Source organism: Lutra lutra, chromosome 11, assembly GCF_902655055.1.
Source record: "Lutra lutra chromosome 11, mLutLut1.2, whole genome shotgun sequence".
Classification (NCBI taxonomy): Eukaryota; Metazoa; Chordata; class Mammalia; order Carnivora; family Mustelidae; genus Lutra; species Lutra lutra.
In genome coordinates, this window is record NC_062288.1 from 80,673,152 (window position 1) to 80,690,918 (window position 17,767).

Genomic DNA, 17,767 nt, shown 5'->3' on the forward strand with positions numbered 1-17,767 from the left:
CCAGATTTATTCACCAACTCTAGATGAAAAAAATAATTGAAATCCTTATTTCAACAGACATTTTCTTTTTTTTTTTTTAATAAATGACTTATGGGGAGATAGTCTGAAACTATGCTATTTCCTATTTACATCACACTTTCGCTGCCTAATTTTATCATCTGTTGATGATTCTTTTTTTTTTTTTTTAAGATTTTATTTATTTATTTGTCAGAGCGAGAGAGGGAGAGAGAGCGAGCACAGGCAGACAGAATGGCAGGCAGAGGCAGAGGGAGAAGCAGGCTCCCTGCCAAGCAAGGAGTCTGATGTGGGACTGGATCCCAGGACGCTGGGATCATAACCTGGGCCGAAGGCAGCTGCTCAACCAACTGAGCCACCCAGGCGTCCCTCAACAGACATTTTCTAAAGAATAGCCACTTTACACTTACCATGTTAGACAAATAAAGGAGTTGAATTATACACTGTATCAATTTCTACCAAGTTTAACAATAGTCTTTAAAAGTCCTCTGAAATATCCAATTTGATGGAAATTAGAAATGACATCACATGCAAGCACTTCCTTTCAAATGTTGAAGGACTATAGAGGAACTAACTCAATAATTTTCTCTATCTAGTAAGATTATTTACCCAGTAAGGGAAAGGTAATTTAAGATGTGCTAATTGTATAATGTGTTTCTGATTTAGGGTGATGTAATCAGGAGAAGTAATATCTCATATCCTATCTAATTATCACTCATAAGCAGGTTTAATAGAGTACTTAAAAATTGGTTACAGGATCCTTTGTGTTTAAGATAAACAATCTTATGCCAAAGGAATAGAAACCATTATAGATAGGGGAGGCGTGTTCCTGAAAGGAATTATGTGAAGTCTTGAAGGGCAATAATGTAGGTATATTAAGGCAGGAACCAAGTCTCCTTCACATAACCACACAAAAATCTCAAAGAAAATATTTACTGCTATAATTTGGGGGCATATTTAATTTTATGGATTGGCTTTTCTGTCAGTTGCTCAAATTTCTTTCTCGCTTTGAATAGTGCCATCTTTGAATGACACCATCATTACACCTCTGAATCTAATACGATGCTAGAGTTTTGTAGAAAACTTTGAATAGATTAGTAGTCATTATGAAGTACTGTACTTCATAACAGAAGTAAACAGAATACAGCTGAGACAGGCAAGTATGACCCATTCTGACAGAGGGATGAGGGAAGCAGGTGGTGCTTGAGCAGAAATCATAAGGATAAGCGTGAATTAGGAAGTGTCTTTCATAACATGTCGGGGACTTGCTTCAAAATTATCTGGGCTGGTGATGGGGTGGGTGGTGCCATAGATGAAATAAGATTAGTATTGCAAGTTTAAATATGTTTGATAATTTCAATAATGTGTGTGTGTGTGTGTGCCTGTACACATCTAGATCTATATAGTATTTCGGGCAGAAAGGGGGATGTATTTAAAGGCTCTGAGGCAAGAAGGAATCTGGTTTGTTCCAAATCCCTGAAAGAAGGCCAGAGTGGCTGGAATGCCCAGAACTGAAGCCAGAGAGCCTAGGGCCCTGTGGACCATACCCAAGGTTTTGGCCTTTATCCTATGAGCAATGATGGGTGTTAAGCATCAAAATTATATTCATATGTTTTATTTTTATTAAAAAAATCATGCAGGCTGTACTCTAGAGATGACAAGAGGGCAAGAATAGGTGAAGGCAATGACAAAAGGGGAAAGGAAATAATTGGAAAGAAATATAGGAGTTACAACTGAAGTAACTTAAAGAAGAAATGGGTAATACACAAAAATGAGAGGAAGCTGTGAAGGCCTCCCAAAGTTTTGAGTCTGTACAACATTAAACTTAAGAAATTCTTTTAACTAAGAAAATTGTTCTTATCAGATTTTAAAAATAACACTGTGGTCTTGGTCTTTCTCAAACCATGGAATCTTGAACAATTCTGTCCTTTATTTTCTTTTTCTCTCTTGAAAAAAAAAAAAAAAAAGTTCAAAGTCCCTACTGAAAAGCTAAATTCTTCCTTTTTAGTTTCTATTTCATCCAGAGTCTGGGGACCTTAAAATAAGTAAGTTTTTTTGAATAGACTGAAATCAGCTTTAATACTCCGGATCCTGTCCAAAAAAATGAGAACATCAGTTGAACTCATATTTCTGATGTTTATTTCCCTTATCTTACAGAGTGTCCAAGTCAAGAATTGCAAACATGTGGTCTTCGAACAGATAGCATAGATTTTCAAGAAATGAAGCAAATCTTTATGAAAATCTACAGCAAGAATAATGAGAAAATTGATCCTCTCCTTTCTTTCAATACTAGGGTTAGTTTATAACTCTTAACATACTACTGATACTGATAGATTAATTACATTCCTAATGGAGGCCAAAAATGGTTCAGGATTAGGAGTAGCTATTAAAGGATTTTTAGCTGAGACAGAAGGAGTTTCACTCGAAACCCTCACTGGAGACTGTCATAGGGTGAAGCACTCACTACAATGAAGGATACTTAAGTAAAATTTATTGCTTCCAGACTGTTAGTCAGTTTCATGGTGGTGATATAGTACTGTTCAAATGTTCCCATTTAATATTTTAACAGGAAAGTTTGGAGCTGGTGTAACCCTTTATCTATGCCACCAAAAATTTTCCCGGGAAATCATTGGAGAAGTTTTGGGATAAAAAGGCCGTCTGTGTTATGGTAGAAAATAGAGCAAGATAAATAACATCTCTAGTCCTTGAATTTTCCTGTGATGACGTAGGGAACAAAATTCTCACCTAATCCAAACCAAACTAACCATGGTCATGACCTGAATCCTACAGTGGTTTAGTGAGATGTCTCATCTGGTTAGAGCTTGCTTGCTTTGCGGTAAAAAGAGAAGGGAAAGGGGTAAATGGACGTTTTCTATCTATCATAGTGACCCAACTTTCAAACCTTTCAAGTTTTCTGACTTTAATTCTTTTTTTTTTTTTAAAGATTTTATTTATTTATTTGGCAGAGAGAGATCACAAGTAGACAGAGAGGCAGGCAGAGAGAGAGAGAGGGAAGCAGGCTTCTTGCTGAGCAGAGAGCCCGATGTGGGACTCGATCCCAGGACCCTGAGATCATGACCTGAGCCGAAGGCAGCGGCTTAACCCACTGAGCCACCCAGGCGCCCCTCTGACTTTAATTCTAATTCTAATTCAAAACTTTCTGAATTACCTGTATTTTATAAATAAAACTCAATTTTTAAAACTATAGAACAAATACGAAATCAACTATTTTCCCATTAATAAAAAACCACTTTGGGGCAGAAGGTATCCTAGTATAAGACTGCAAGAAAATTCTCAGTTAAGGTGAGGATTTACAGAGCATTAGTTCGGATGCCATTAGTTGGGTAGTGAGGCAGGAAGCAGACACCCTCTATACAGTCCATTCCTTACAGATCTGCTGTAAGAGGAAATGACTTCCTTGACTTTACTTCCTTAATGATGAACATACTTCCTGTTTTTGTCATTTACAAACTGAGAATGCTATTCTAAAAAAGTTCACTTTAATTTCTCTCCACAAATATTTAATGAGTGCCTATTCCAGGCACTGAGAAATAGCAAGAAAGAAAATAGACTGAAAAGAGAAACTAACATTTCCATAACACTTTTACCATAGTCAAAGAGATTTGATAGCTATCACTGCATTTTCTTTTTCACAATGGTTTTATAAGGAAGGCACAGAGGGAGTCAATAATTTGCCAAGGTTTATTTCCTTAATTGATTCAAATATTCTTTTAATTCCAGGCCCATAAATTCCTCCTGATTGTCATTCATCCTCCAACCAATTATCTTTGCCTAGCTACCTGAAAATAACTGAATGAGTGGTAGTGCGGTTTAGACTCCGTGGCCATATTGTCAAACCTCAATACATTTCTGACATTTAGGGGGCTGAATAACACACCACCCTAAAATTCGGGGGAAAGAACAATAATCAACTATTCTTTCTCACTTGTCTGTGGGTTCACCTGATCTAAGCTGGGCTGTGCTCTAAATTACAGGTTGGTTCCAGGACTGCTCCGGTTCTGCTCTGCCTGTCTTTTATCCTCTTTGTACCAGTAGGCTATCAAGGGCAAGTCCATTTCGTTGTGATAGCAGAGGCATTAGAGGAGAAGGCATCCCTGCATACATATTTTAAGCCCTTGTGTTATACCTATCAGCATCCCATTGGCTAAAGCAAATCTTTGAAAGACTTTGGCCAAACCTAAAGTCTTTCTAAGTGAAGGGACAGGGAAGAACACTCTGTCTGCCATGAAGCCAAAGCCAGTCACAGGACCAAACCAAGTATCAATGGGGTGGGAAAGTAAGGGTGGGGGTAGTGAATTTTTTAAAGCAATCATTTAATCTACCAAGGTAGCCCTAATATGTCTTACCTCAGCTTCTCTCTATGAAAAACCTACCTCAGGTTGCCGTGAGAATTCAACAAAACACCTGGGGCGTTCTTCCTATGATGAGCTCTGGGTAAATAGTAGGCACTATTTCTGTATGTCTTTGCCTACCTCCAGGTGTCTCCTACCCATCCAATTTCTCTCAGACCCATTCCCTTTTTCCCAGAAAGCACATTTGTTTGATACAGGACAATAGGTTTACACTTGACTGAGACTAGCTCTAGTGATCATATCAATATATATGGCTCATCTCTAAGGAAGGACTATCAGGCAAGTCAACCAGGTTTCTTCTTATTATTTAAGGCACATCTCCTCGTTCAGGTTTTTTGGTCCATATGAGATTGCTAGCATCCTAAATACAGTTTGAAGAAGTAAATATCCTTATTTATTTTATTTTTTTTCTAAATTTTCTGTTATAGGGGGTGCCTGGGTGTCTCAGTCAGTTAAGTGTCTGCCTTTGGCTCAGGTAATGATCCCAGGTCCTGGGTTTGGGCCCCACATTGGACTCCCTGCTCAGTGGGGATCCTGCTTCTCTCTCTCCCTCTGCAACTCTCTCTGCCTGTGTGCTCATACTCTTTCTGTCAAATAAATAAAGTCTTTTAAAAAATAAATTTTCTGTTATAAATGAATTTCCTTTTCAAAATGAATTATAATGGAGATAACTCAATTTGAGCATCACCACATCTGTGAAATCTTCTCCAACTTTTCTTTCTTCCTCTGTGACTGTCGATATATTTTTCTAAACCTTTACTATGGGAGCACATAGATTGTATATAATATTGTTTTTTACTCCTGTCTCATGAAGTGAAATCTTTTAGAAACAGTTTCTTATTCTTGTCTCTTTCCTATCACAGTACATGACACAAGGTAGATGATCAATTAAACTTATTGAATAGAATTAAGGATAGGGCAGAAATGCAACCTAGCAAAAGACCACTGAGTTTCACTTCTGCCCCCCTTCTATTTCTTTTTTTTTAAGATTTTATTTTGGGGGCATCTGGGTGGCTCAGTGGTTAAGCCTCTACCTTCAGCTCATGTCATGATCTCAGGGTCCTGGAATAGAGCCTGGCATCGGGCTCTGGGCTCAGCAAAGAGCCTGCTTCCCCTTCTCTCTCTCTCTGCCTGCCTCTCTGCCTACTTGTGATCTCGATCTCTCTCTCAAATAAAAAATAAAATCTTTAAAAAAGGATTTTATTTTTTATTTGAAAGAGCAAGAGAGCACAAGTGGGGGGGGGGGGGCAGAGGAAAAGGGAGAGAAGCAAGTCCCCCACTGAGCATAATCCTGGGATTATGACCTGAGTTGAAGGCATATGCTTAACAGACTGAGCCACCCAGGGATCCCTCTGCCCCCTTTTAAAAGTGATGTTCACTAAAGTGATTAAAACCACAATAACACAGTCCTACATACTCACCTGAATTAACATTAAAAAGACTAGAGGATGTGGAGCACTGGAACTTACACTCTACTAAGTGAGAATGTAAAATGGTATACTTTGAACAACTGCTTGGCAGTTTCTTATCCATTTAGACATATAATTACCATAGGAACCAGCAATTTTATTTCTAAGTATGTATTTACCTTAGAGAAATGAAAACCCATGTCCACACAAAGACTTGTAAATGAGTGCTCAGGTCAGCATTATTCACAATAGCCAAAAGCTAGAAGCTATCCAAACAAACAGGTGAATGGGGAAAAAAAGCATGGCACATGCATACAATTTATTACTACTCAGCAATAAAAAGGAATGAACTACTGATGTATGCAACATGGATGAATCTCAGAAATACCATGATGAGTGAAAAAAGCCAGACACAAGAAGTGCATACGCATAATTCTATTTATATAAATGTATGGAAATTGCAAACTAACCTGTTATAACAGAAGGTATTTTCCCGGGACCCAGAGCAGAAGGAGAGATGGATTTCGAGACACCATGGAGAATATTTGGGGGTTATGAAAACATCCTCTGTGTCTTGAGTCGTAATAGTAGTTTCACAGATGCATGCGTCTGCCAAAGCTCAACAAATAGTATAGTTTATATGGATGTAGTTCATTATTTGTAAATTAATGAACTTAATTTATGTACATTTATTTAATTAAATGTAAATTAATTAAATGACCTATAGAGAATTAACATTTTACTGACAGATGATAGTCATTCTAAGATAGAAAGAAAGTAGTATGGCCGAAGTCTTGTAAATATGGTCATCTCCCCCTATCTGCAGTTTCACGTGTCAAGGTTTCAATTACCGTCTGTCAATGGGCGGAAGCAGATGATCCGCGGGAAGAATCTACGAATCTGCGGAAGGTCAATAGTAGCCTAGTTTGGCCATGATGCCTGAGTCATCCTCTCCGTTTCGTCTCCTCACATGGTCCTTTTACCGTCTCAGATCATCACAAGAAGGGTGAGTACAGGACATTAAAACATTTTTGAGAGATCGCATTCACACAATTTTTTATTATAGTGGATTATTAAATTGTTCTATTTTATTATTAGTTATTGTTGTTAACGTCTTACTGTGCCTAATTTTTAAATTGAACTTTATCATAGCTTTGTATATATGGGGGAAAAAGTATATATAAGGTTCAGTTTTATCCACAGGCATTCACTGGTGGTCTTGGCACATATCCCCTGAAAATAATGGGGGGGGGGGTATTGTAATAAACTGTAGTTAGTGCTATTAGTTTAGGCACTGCTGATACACAAAAGCCTTTTTTTTTTTTTTTTTAATTTGGGAAAGAATTTTCAGGTGTAAAATTAAATAGTAGAGGTAGTACCTATAATCTCATTAAAAGAATTAGAAGTACTGACCAAAAAATGAATTAAACATTTCATACACAGTCTCCAGAATTCAGAGAAGGTACTTATGAGGTCATGGTAATGTATAAGTGCTTACAAAAGCTAACAAAATTTGGACCCAATTTAGTGCATCTCTGAGGAGACTGTTATTGGTTTCTAATTGCTTTCCCTCTTACCGTTGGCACATTTGAATCCACAAGCTGATCTTACATTTGTTTTTTTTCTTTCCTGCATATGAAGTTTATAAAGCACAGAGTAGAGTTTCAAGGGTCAGTTTCCAAAATAAGCTCAAATTTTCTGTTGTCCAGCCAAAAGTCAGTTAAGCTTTTAACAAGACAGTCTCTATTAGTTCCAACTAATTTAGTTTTTTCAACTTGACTATTTCAAAGAACAAATAATAAAGAATCACAGTAAACAGTCATGTGAGTTTCTGAAACTTTAATAGACTACATATTTGGGGATTTTTCACCAAGAAACATTGCCATATAATAAATATATATTTATTTATATATATTTATATTTCCTCTGGCAAACATATACCTACACATATTTCCACCACACACAAATTTTCAAGAGCTGGAATTGGGAAGAAAAAATAAAGAGTTAGTGGGAAAATACTAAATAACCAGAATTTTTAGTTAGTTGTCTATTTTCCAAATCTCTTACAACCCATACCTTTCCACAATGATAAAGCATGCAGGGAAATACAAGGAAGTTTGCAGCATTTTGCATATATATAGCAAAGTACTATTAACATCCCCCCCCCATCACTATCAAATGTTTATTTGAACTCTAGAGTTTGTGTAATAAGATATCCACACGCTAATGCTCTGAAGATAGTAACCATTGAATTCAAATCACGGGTGGAATACTGACTGGAAATATAGACTGACAGGAATATAAATCTTGTTTTCTTGTAAAAAGGTAGCCTATGGGGCCACCTGGGTGGCTCAGTCATTAAGGGTCTGCCTTTGGCTCAAGTCATGATCCCGAGTCCTAGGATCAAGACCCACATCAGTCTTCCTGCTCCTGTTAGCAGGAAGCCTGCTTCTCCCTCTTTCATTCCCCCTGCTGTGTTCCCTCTCTCTCTCTGTCTCTCTGTCAGATAAATACATAAAATCTTGGGGCACTTGAGTGGCTCAGAAGCCTCTGCCTTCGGCTCAGGTCACCATCTCAGGGTCCTGGGATCGAGCCCCTCATTGGGCTCTCTGCTCAGCGGGGAGCCTGCTTCCTCCTCTCTGCCTGCGTCTCTGCCTACTTGTGATCTCTCTCTGTCAAATACATAAATTAAAAAAAAAAAAAAAAGAAGAAGAAAAAAGAAAAAAATCCTAAAAAAAAAAAAGGTAGCCTATGAACAATAAAAACAATTCCGGCATGAATGCTCCTTGTTGATACTATTAGTTCTTAGCTGTAAAATTGCCTGGAAAAAGAAAATAATAAATTTGCCTGGAATTTTTCCAAAGCTACCTTCTCATAACAGAATTTCATTACTATTTGAAATGTAATATCTAATCACACTGAAAGTAAAATATTTAGGTAGCTATTAATAACAGTAATAATAATAGCTAATGTTAAACCCAGGAGCCCTTGGTATATATATAAGGGTGAAAATGTGCAGTACAGGCCAGGCATTGTATTAAGAGCTTTATAAAATTTTTTTCACTTAATCTTCACAAAACCCCCATTAAGTACGCTCTATTATTATGCCAACTTTACAGCCAAAGAAATTGAGACTTGGAGATACTAAGTAACTTCTTCAAAGGTTGCTCAATTACAAAGTAACAGAGCTGGAGTTTGAATGCAGACAGCCTAACTGGAGAACCCAGCCCCTTAACCTCTATGAATTGCAAATATTTCATTATAGAGAGGAGGTGAAATGTAACTGTCTCCAAAGTTTAGGTAAAGAATGGCAGAAACGGGGCGCCTGGGTGGCTCAGTGGGTTAAGCTGCTGCCTTTGGCTCAGGTCATGATCTCAGGGTCCTGGGATCGAGCCCCACATCGGGCTCTCTGCTCAGCGGGGAGCCTGCTTCTTCCTCTCTCTCTGCCTGCTTGTGATCTCTCTCTGTCAAATGAATAAATAAAATCTTTAAAAAAAAAAAAAAAGAATGGTAGAAACTAGGCACATTCCTTAGAAGACCGTAAATGAACCAAGGGTGGTATAGAGGATTCTAGACAGCCTTACAAAGGAGGTAATAATATCTAAACTCACCACTAATCAATGAATAATTTTCTTGTCAAATAATTTTTAAAACATGGCCAAACACTTGTGAAGCAAGCGATATAGTAGATGTGAAAGATTCTTTATAGTGGGGCTTGGGTACAAACCCATGGTCCAGGGACACAGCAACTAAATAAATTCTTAGTAGCCTGAAATTTGAGATTTGTTAAAACATGTTAAACATGTTTTCTCCTAAAGCTAATTTCAGGAGAGTAAATTAACTAAGTACTGGTGAACAAATAATGAGGGGAAAAAAAAACACTAAAGTAAATGAAATGGAGTACTACTTGCACAGATTGGAAATCAAATGCAGTTTGAGAGGATAGTGATTTGAAGATAAAAGCCACAAAAAATTGTTAGTTTGACTTTTGAAAATGGTCACATTAGTTTTGAATTTTTTTCCTCCAGTGTACATTTCCTTGATTTCCAATATTATTCTGTATTTTTAAAAGGGTAATAATTTCAGAATATTTAATATAACATGCAAATTTTACTGTTTCTATACATTAAAAATATAGTATAAAATTCATAATGCATTTATTTTAGTTTAATTTTTGTTTGTCTCATTTCTTTTCATTTAGGCAAAACTGCCTTAGGTTAGAATCATCTCATTTTTCTGCTTCCTATGAAGGACAGTTCTGAATAGAAGCCCCATGTTATCCATATACTAATCTAAGAGAAGAGGACTCAGAAATCACTGGGTACATCTCTTGGCTTTGTACTACATTCAAGCACTACTTACATTACAAAAGAAAGTATGAGAAAGAAATCTATTGTTTTATATGTTAATCTGGAACCAAAGGGTATACCAGCACAAACAAGTGGAAGATTTTCCTGGAAGAATGGTATCTAAGAAGTCTTTAGTTCTTTGGTACATTCTGGAATTGATCAGGAGATCCCCCAAGATTTTTATGACCTGAAGTTCTTCTGGCTAAAATACAGTAATTTATAAGGTCAAGCGAACTGGATAAAGGGCACGCTGGTCAGAGGATGAACCAAAGCTCTCTTGATACAGAAGCCAATTCACACAAAAAGTACCTCAAAATCCAATTCAAACTGGGGGTCACCTGGGTGGCTCAGTGGGTTAAAACCTTTGCCTTCAGCTCAGGTCATGATCTCAGGGTTGTGGCATCCATCCCCGCCAGGCTCTCCACTCAGCAGGGAGCCTGCTTCCTCCTCTCTCACTGCCTGCCTCTCTGCCTACTTGTGATCTCTCTCTCTCTCTCTCTCTCTGTCAAATAAATAAATAAAATCCTTAAAAAAAAATCCAATTCAAACTGGCTTAAATAGTAAGAAAATTTATCATCTTATATGACTGAGACTCCAGAGGCCTAACTCTAGGTCTGTTTAATTCAGAAATTCTGTTTCTGTATCTTTCATAGTTTCCCCCTGCTTTCCTCCAAGTATTGGGTTTTTCTGTAGGCTGCTCTCTACACAGTAGTGAAAATGCTATATTGCACAGCGCCTGTTACTACACCAGAGAAAGACACAAAGGATGCAGAGAACCATCTTATAATACCAAAGATACTTCCCCAACATCCCCCCCCCCCCAATCTCTAGTAAATCTTTCCCGATTAGCCAGAATTTGGTCATATATCCACTTGTGACTGAATCTTGCAGCCTAAGGTGTGCTATGTGCTGATTGGCTTAGGCCTAGATTTCTGAGCCAATCACTAGAATTCACCTTCACTCTTAGAAGGCCAAGCCCTGGAGAAGAAGGAACAGTCCCATGATCAAAGAAAGGGTTTTGCTAGGAAGGAAGAAAGGGACCCAGATTAGTAGGACTAATAAACTTCATCAACCACAAAGCTATCAATATAATCGATTAAATGTTCAGTGGCATTTTGAGGAAATTAGTGGAAAAACTAACTCCCAAGAAGGCATAGTGTAGGTATAGTCATCAGAAACTCTGGATGGTTCTAACCTGTCTAGGAATGAAAAGGAATCAGTTAATAATATTCATAACTCTACGATGAGAAGGATCTGCATTCCCTTCTATTTCCTCTACATCTTGGGATTTCCAGGCTCAAATGAAAATTCTTTTTGAATACTATTCCTGGTTGCAACACTTCTCTTTTCTCCCTTTGGTTTTTGCCATAATATATATGTAAGATATATAATATGTATATTCATGCTTAAATGGCTGAACATACATACTGCATATTATTATGGCAAAAATCATACATAGACGTGAATGATCCTTAGAGGGTCACACAGCCACTTGAATAGGAGAGTTAGGATGCAAACTCAAGCTAGCAAGAGACTGTTTTCATCCGAGATTATACCTACTGCCTTATATTCCATAAGGAATAAATATAAACTTGCTTCTTCATTCTGGGGGGTTCTCTTCCCTTTTTTCCTACTCTTATTTCCTATTACTTTCGGAATTTATTCTGATGTTTTCATTACTATCCTTCTCTTGCAATGAGCTCCTCAAAGATCTCCTGACCATAGGACAGCTTCCTATGGTCTTCTTTTCTGTTATTCAAGATCTATTCCCTTACCTATTTGATTCTGCCTATTACAAGCATCTATAAATATTCTTCAATGTTAAGTTTTTGCTCTCTTATTTTGGGGAGTTTATTATAAGTGTTTTCTTCCCATATCTTCTAAATCAGAGCATAAGTGTTAATGCATGGACTTACCTTCTTTCTTAGCTTTATATTAATATATTGCTTTCAAGTTCATGCTATTTGTTATATAATTCTTTTTAAGAGCATTTAATAGGCAACTACTTGCTTCTTTGTAATATTCTTTAAGAAGTTTAATGTACCATTATTTTTCTGGTTGTACTTTTAATTTCATTGTAGTTCTTATATTACTTTTTGAATGTATTGTTCATTAAAATTTTTTCCTGTATTTTGTCTAATTGTACTGCATTTCATATCATGATGTTCAACATTTTTAGCCATTTTTTTTTTTTTACTAAAATAGACTAGGACTGCAACAAGAAGGAACCAATAATAAACTCAGTAGGTTTCTATTTATACTATAAATTTTTATGATTTTATTTCATAATATGGTATCCTCATTATAGTCACTAATTTCTTGAGGAAATATTACATTTGAATTTCCATATGTTTTCACAAAAGGTGAAGGTTAATTGAAGCTATAAACTAATCAGATAGATTCTGGCTTATTGTATTATTGCTTTTCAGTGTGTATCTAGAGTCCGAGTTTAGCTGCAGCCTGAGTAAGGTTTTTTGTTGATTTAAAGAAAAAACCTTCTCTTTCTCAAACCTTGTACATCCCTCCTGACAGATCACCTGATAGACACACAAGTCCAGGGCAACCGTGAATGTGAGTGGCCCTCCCTAGAGCTGTGCATAACCAACTATATGCCCTGCCCCCAAGAGAGACCACATTAATGTTCTATTTATTTCACTGAACTTTTCCTGGCATTGCTCAGCCAGCACAGCAAAGTACTAAAGTGATCAGACATGATTATTTGAATTCTCTGCAACTGACAAGCAGATATGCTAAGATAAAATAAGAAAATAATTTGATCTTTTGATTTTCTTGGCATCTCAGATTCTGCTGAGGGCCAATGAATCTTGCCATTTATCAAATTCTTGCCGTTTATCAGAATGGCTTTATCACACCTATCAGAATCTTGCCATTTATCAATTTAAACCCAAATTTCTCCTTCTGTTTTAATATTTTTGAATGTAGCATTTCAACACTCTCTCAAACAATATTAAATGAAATAATATTTTAACTGCTAAATATAATGGCTAAATTGCAAATTTTTACTATATTTTTTAAGAAATTATATTCCTAATGAAATGATAATATATCATATTTTAATTAGAAGAGTCATGTTCTCCATTTGTAATTTTCTTGAATACCATTGAAAAGGGTAAGACAAAGTAGATGTTTAAGGCTATTATTAAAATTCTTGAGGGGTACCTGGGTGGCTCTGTCGGTTAAGCAACTGACTTCGGCTCAGGTCATGATCCCAGGGTCCTAGGATTGAACCCCACATCTTCTCTTTGCTCAGAGGGGAGCCTGCTTCTCCCTCTGCCTGCTGCTCCCCTGCTTGTGTTGTCTTTCTTTCTGTCTCTCTAATAAGTAGAACCTTTAATTAAGAAAAAAAGTTTGGGGCGCCTCGGTAGCTCCATGGATTGAGCCTCTGCCTTCGGCTGAGGTCATGATCTCAGGGTCCTGGGATGGAGCCCTACATCAGGCTCTCTGCTTAGTGGGAAGCCTGCTTCCTCCTCTATCTCTGCCTGCCTCTCTGCCGGCTTATGATCTCTGTCTGTCAAATAAATAAATAAAATCTTTAAAAATATTTTTTTTAATTTAGAAAAAAATTTTTTAAAGTTCTTGGGGTGCCTGGCTGACTGAGTCAGTAGTACATGCATCTCTTGAACTTGGGGTCAAGAGTTCAAGTCCCATGTTGGGCCTAGAGCTTACTTTAAAAAAAAGTTCCTACACTTGATGGGTAAGTAAAAATCAGTTGGGTTTTTTTGGAAGTGGAGGTAAGGATATGCGTGTGCTTTATTTTAAATGAGATTTATAATAGCTTACCATGAAGCAAAAAGCCACCTCAATAGCCAATCATTGGTAACATACAAAGAGAATATTCTTTAGCAAGTGAAATAACAAGTGAAAATTATTAGAAAGAATTTAGAGAAAATTATAGAAAGAAAACTTCAGCTATTAATCATAAGAGAGGTGCAAAATATTATAGAGTATTCAGAAAATAAAGGAGAAACTGTGTGTGTGTGTGTGTGTGTGTACATGTATGTGTGTGTATATAGATGTTTATATGTGTATGATATTTGTGGTTAAATTCAGAAATACTGTTTTAAGTTGTACCTTGAAATATATATTGAGTTGTTAATATTCATCATTTTCTTTCATTTTCCTTGCCTAATTTCCACTAAAATTATATATGGAAGACCGAAGAAATTCTACAGATTAATTATTCTTTCTATTATCAAATGTCCATTTTCACTACACTTGTTGTTTTTAACCCTGGATGAGTATGACAAGGATTACATATTTTATGCATTTTGGGGTTAAGTTTGAATAAAATTTTGAGATTAGTAAGCCTCAACATCTATTACCCTTTTTCTTACAAAGCATGGAAATGAGAGATGAGATGTAACTAGCCATTATATTCACAAATATTTTCAATTTTTGAATGAGGTTTGTAAGGTTTTATAGGCAAGATAAACACGACACCAGGTGAGGTAGGCACAAGGCAAGATTTATTAAAGGCACTCTCCAGTGAAGTTTCAGGGCTCAGGAGAAGGGGAGCCAGGAAAGTCGCTCCAGGAGGAGATGGGCACCCTCGGGCGAGGTTCTGCGACTCTGGAAAGCAGAGTCAGGGAAGTCACACTGGGAGGGAGTCGGCGGCGGTCTTTTATTGGGCCAAGGCAGGGCATAGGCTCACATCCATATATGGTAGGGTATTTGGTGATTGGAGGGTATGGGGTGGGGGGTCCTGATACTTCTGTTTCCTGCATACGTATCGGGTTACCTATGGAGACGTGACCTGGGCATACATCCTTTTGGCAGGAGGATGAAGGGTTGAGGAAGGGGGGAGAGGGCTGGAAGATGGCCGCGCAGCGGTCATTTCTGTTGTTCCTCCTGCATTCCCAGAGCCACCGACCCAACAAGGTTAAGATGAATAGTTAGTTTGATCAATAAAATTAGTTCAGGACATACCACCAATATGTATCATAACCAAAATTCAATCTAATCACAACCATGAACACACAACCTAAAAAGTTTGTTAGTAAACAAATGAAAACTAAAATGCTAGAGAATAAGGTAATCTAAAATCAAAACTAAATCAAAACTAAGTGCCCCAAACTTCAAACGAACACAAATTTCAGTAATTTCATTTCATTTTATCTTTAAGGGTTTTATTTCTCTAAGTAATCTCTATACCCACTGTGGGGCTCGAACCTACAACCCTAAGATCAAGAGTTGCACCCTCCACCAACTGAGCCAGCCAGGTGCCTCTCAGTAATTTTATATCTTATGCAATTTATACATGTGTAGCCTGGCTATAGTTAGGTGAAGTATATGCATAGTTTTAAGTTGTATATAGTACAGAGAAAAACTGATATACTAAAGAGGAGTTGTTCCGGATAAAAGTGTGCCAGTGTATTAAAAGGCTGAATGACAAAATGAGCATAAAAGGAATAAATAGAGATGGGAGCTTGTTATTAGAACTTCACACGAAGGAGCAGGGACCAAGCATGTTCTTGAGTGAAAAGGTCAGCAGCTCCAGATCTTCAATGGCATCTTGAAATTTCCCAGAAAATTGATATTTCTTTCTATTTTAATGCTAACTAAGAGCATCTACAACAAAGGTAGAATAAAATGGGCATTTGATAATAGAAAGAATAATTAACCTGTAGGATTTCTTCAGTCTTCCATATTTTTTAAAATGGAAATTAGGCAGAGAATGGTGTTCTCTACCTGCTGTCTGCCAAGCCCTGCATCTGAGAGATGTGCAGATAGAAACACTGAAACACAATGTTTTGTTTTCTTTCCTTCATTCCTCCATAGAATACCTATTTCTTTCTACCTTGATAAATTCCCTTGGAAATCCCAGAAAGAAATGTAAAGGCATCCCAAGACTAACCTCTTTTTAGTGCAAAGCTAAGAGCAAGATCTAAACAGGCAACATGTCTTTTAACATTCAACAGTTTTTTTCTAGGGAGACAAGTTTTTCCAATCTGTTGTCTTCTTGTTTCTGAAGAAATTTTGCATGAAAATGTGTGTGTCTAAAGTAATTCATTAGGGAAAGCCTGCTGGCTATTTGCTAAGAGTCCAAGCAGAATAGTATTCATCTTGGCAATTCATTAGGGATTGGAAGTTGGTTCTCAGATTTACAAGCCTAAAAACTTGATAGCATAATTAAGAATGGACTCCTCTTTAAAAGTGTACTAACAATAATCACATTCGCAGAGACTGATGTGTATAATCAAATGCTTATTATTTTATAAGGAGAAAAATAATAATGCACGTCAAAAATTCTTGCAACTATTTAAAGCATTGGATGCAGATTGCTAAAGGAAAGCCATTTACAATCAAGAATTTGGAATAAGCATGGAATTAGACCAAAGGGAGTTGTGTTGGAGAAATATAATTAGAAAGAAAGTCTTTTCCTAGCCCAGAAAACCTTACAACAAAGGTAGAAGAGAAGGTAAACAATTTTATTGTTGAATAAGCAGTAAACCACAATCTGATACACATCACAGGCAATCCACCAAAGGGATTGCGAAAACAAAATGTCTCACTCTTATACAGCTAAGCAGATACATACATTAAATAAATGTTTTCAAGATGAACAATAGCAATTTCTTAAGAGAACAGCACCATTGTCACACATAGTTCATCCTTAATTAACGTGGTAATCGAGAGGACCACCTGTGTTAGCTAACTGGTTTACACAAAAGAAAAAAAAATTTTATATTTTCTGACAGGAAGCAGTTTTGCCACTTGGAATGAGACTCTCACTGAAGTTAAGCCACGAACCTCCCATAAACACTAGGAAATAGGGGTGTTATCTGTCTTGATTATTACATTTTCAAAGAGATGTTTCCTAGGTCATTGAGAAAGACTTTTCTAGCTCTTAAAACTAGCAAGAGTCTTATCTCACTTTTTCGTTTAAAAGATTTTATTTAATGTAAATAAATGTAGGGAGCCCTACATGGAGCTCAATCCCAGGACCCTGAGATCATGACCTGAGCCAAAGGTAGAGGCTCAACAGACCTAGATCTCCAGGCTCCCCGAGGTTTATCTAGTTTTTAAGTTTTTTAAAATTTATTTATTTAAGAGAGAGAGAGTGAGAGTGAGAACATGAGAAGGGGGAGGGTCAGAGGGAGAACCAGATTCCCAAGAGCAGGGAGCCCAGTGTGGGACTCTATCCCAGGACTCCAGGATCATGAGCCCAAGGAAGTTGCTTAACCAACTGAGCCACCCAGGCACCTGGTTTATCTAGTTTTTAAAAGACTATATACCATATGATCTTGCTTACATGTAGAATCTGGAAGAAACAAAACACACACACAAAAAAACCCTACAAAACAAAAAAGCACAAAAAACCCTAAGCTTATGGATACAGAGAAGGCACTGGTGGTTACCTGAGATAGGGGATGGGGGTTAGGAGGACAAAATGGATACAAGGGGATAAAAAGTAAAAGCTTCCAGCTATAAAATAAATAACTCACAGGGATATAATGTACGGCATGAAGACTATAGTTAATAATACTGTTTTAGGGGCGCCTGGGTGGCTCAGTGGGTTAAAGCCTCTGCCTTCGGCTCAGGTCATGATCCCAGGGTCCTGGGATCGAGCCCCGCATCGGGCTCTCTGCTCCGTGGAGAG